Genomic DNA, 3313 nt, shown 5'->3' on the forward strand with positions numbered 1-3313 from the left:
GGTTCAAATCCTTAGGTTTCCTGCCAGAAGAGGTGCACTTGTGGTTAAATCCTTGACATAGAAAGAAAAAGAAGTGAATTCAACAGAAACATTATTATTGCAGCAAAGCTTATGAGCAGAAATTAAATTTGTTTCAAGGCAGAAACACATAAGACATTAGATAGATGCAAGGACGAGATAAAGAGTGTAAGGTTATAGTGCATGTATGTGTGATTGGCAAACCTTTACTTTACCATTACCAAGCAAGATCATCAGATCCATCATATTCAGAGTGAAGAGATAGATTTTGGAGGTCAGTTTGTGACATGATGTGAAGTGCGCGAGTCAACCAACCAGGTGGAGGATGATGTACTTGTAGGGGTTGCGTAGTTGGCACGCGGTGGGCGCTGTTGAATCAAGGTTGAATGATTGGCTAAATCGGGCGACAACCACAGAAAGGCTTTTGATGAGACGACGACATTGTTTGATGACATGCCCAGGTTTGTCGCAATATTGACATACCACTCATGAATGTGAAGAAAAGGGCAGATTTTTTGACGATTGCAACTCATGGCCATAGATATAGTGTTAGTCGGCTGGGAGTTATTTTGACGATTGCCAAAATTGCTTGATTGTTGTTTGTCGATTAGTGGTGGAGGGTGGTTTGGTAGTGTAGTGGCTGTGATAGGAGTGGCTACACAAGGGAGACATAATATAAAGCTTAAGACGTAAATAAAAAGTAAGGCCTTAAATTTTTTTAATTTTTTTTCACTTATAATTTATCGAAATCTAAAATTATAATCAATTTTAATTATTATCAATGTCTAACCAATTTGTTTAATCTCTCTTGTGTTATCATATTTAACTTTATTGATTTAGTTTTGAAAAGATTTTTTAACCGAGACAATTGATATAAAAATTATTAACAGTAATTGAATTACCACTTTTTTACCTGATTAAGTTTACCAAATAGACTGTGCTTCTACTTATACAGCTTCTCTTAACATTTTTAATTCTACTAAATATAAGTTGAAACAAATAATATTGTAGTAACTACCATGTTTCAAGAGTCATTCAATGTTAATGACTAATTTTAATAATTACTTATCAAAGTAGCTTGAAAAATGTCTACAAAATTAAAGACAAAAATTAACTAGTAACTACAATTTAAGATGTGTACAAATTTTACCTATCAACTATTTAAACCAAATAATTTAAAAATTCTATCAATAGCGCATAGTTAAGAAATATTATATGTATTATTTATAAATTTGGGGGCCCAAGTATTTTGGGGGTCTAAAATGGCCTTAAGATCGGGTCGGCCCTGTGGCTACAGAAGTGAGTATCATAATCTGTCAGTTTTGCAAGGATCCCGTCGAAGGAGATGGTAGATTCACGGGATCGTAGAGAGTCAGTAATTCCGTGGGACAGTAGATTCATGAGATCGTAGAGAGACGGTAATTCCTTGGGACAGTAGATTCGCGGGATCATAGAGGGTCGGTAATTCCTTTGGGACAATAGATTCGCGGGATCATAGAGAGTCAGTAATTCATTTGTTTTCGACAGTGACACCATTAAAGATGTATAAAGCAAGTTCATCGTCATCAATAATAATCCATGTAGCAGCAAGTTGGTCTGATAAATGCTTAATATATGACGATATGATGTTGGTGATTGATTGAGTCACCTTTTGTGGCTTTAGAAAAAGACTCCCGCAAACTCTTATGCGGGCACGTGACGGATTCGCATAAGTTTTGAAGAGGTATTGCCAAACATCATAAGAGGTCTCAGCAGATATCACGTAGGGAATTATTTCTTGAGATATTGAGAATACTTTGGATTAGTTGATATTGTCATACCAAGTAAGATGAGTCATAGTCCAGAGAAGGCTTAGAATCAACAAAATGCATAAAGCCATACCCTTTGAGCAGGGATTTCCATTGTTTATGCCATGAAAAATAGTTGCTTGTGGTGAGTTTTAAAGGGATCTGAGTACTAGCATTTAAACTAATGAGTGGCGTATTTGGTGAAGGGTTGAGAGGATCAATTGATAAAGGGATTGTGGATGTTGGATTAAGGTGAGAAAGAGCATGTGTCACTGCTGGTTTTGAATTTGTGGAAGATGAATTCCAAATTGTGGTTTCTGGAATGATGAAAAATGAAAATTACAATAACGTCATGCGACTTGGAAACTGAAAACATAATAAGCTTTGTATTGCAGTCAAAATGAATTGCATTACAGTGTCGGTACAAAGATATTTATATACAGGGAATATAATGTGATCATAGTGTAAGAATATGTTCTTTCCTCAGTGGATTGATTTGCTGAATCACTTATTTCCTTGCACCATTTCCTTATGAAAATCAACAGGAATAATTTACTGCACCATTTGTTTGTTCAATTGAGTTAAAAAACACCTTTTATGTCAATAAGTTTGTATTTAATTCAAGAACGTGTAGCCACAAATAGATAGCCAAAAAACAAAGGAAAGAAAAAACATGAACTAAAAGAGTGAGAAAGCTGCTCAGAATTTGCAAACAATTAATTAATCATGAACAATTTCATATGTCCAGACATAATTTTAGCAAGTTCATCACTGCAAGCTGATTATGAATAACTAAAGACAAATTATATGGAAGAAAAAAGGCACAGCAGACAGAAATTACAACCTCAAAAGAAATTAAATTAGAATAGCTATAGCTCTCAGAGAAATTCCATGAAAGGAAGTTATGCAGACATTCAACACGGCATCAGGTTCTGACCGCCCGTCTGCTTTTCTCTCATCAAAGAGCAAGAATTAGGAATTTACCTAATTCGCGCTTATACTGACATAAATATTTAATTAATATCAGACTAAAAATTCTCTGACAAGTATATGAACTACAAAAAGAAACGGGGTTCAACAAGAGAGAGAGAGAGAGAGAGAGAGAGAGAGAGAGAGAGAGAGAAAGAAATTGATGGCATCAGATAATAAGCGGAGTATTTAATCCACATGATTATTCAGTGTAAACAATAAGTATCATCATTTGCCAATATAACAGAGCCATCAAATTATCAAATAAAACAGAGGGAAAAAATATAGATATCGGAAGGTCCATTTGACCCCAAAGCAATGGAGTATAAAGTGCAATGGGCTGGTAAGCCAACCTTTTCAGTTTATGCATCAGCTATAACTCCTTATACATACAGCAAATCTGCTGGCACAAGAAGAGGGTAAATCCGATGCAAATACAATAAAGACTAAACAGCAATGACCAACATTTTTGAGAAGCAATAGACAAATAGAATCAAAGAGTCATCGGAATAGCTCAATCAATAGCGGCTAGGTTTTTT

At 35.1% G+C, this 3313-nt stretch overlaps 1 non-coding gene across 1 annotated transcript; it reads right to left on the reverse strand.

Moving 5' to 3' along the window:
• Positions 1-2936: 2936 nt before the first annotated feature.
• Positions 2937-3014, reverse strand: LOC117274104 (small nucleolar RNA R16). Its single transcript, XR_004504187.1, has one exon. It is a non-coding gene; the product is annotated as a small nucleolar RNA R16 (small nucleolar RNA).
• Between the last annotated feature and the right edge of the window lie 299 nt (positions 3015-3313).

The sequence above is a fragment of the Nicotiana tomentosiformis genome, chromosome 11 (assembly GCF_000390325.3).
Source record: "Nicotiana tomentosiformis chromosome 11, ASM39032v3, whole genome shotgun sequence".
In the NCBI taxonomy this organism is placed as follows: domain Eukaryota; kingdom Viridiplantae; phylum Streptophyta; class Magnoliopsida; order Solanales; family Solanaceae; genus Nicotiana; species Nicotiana tomentosiformis.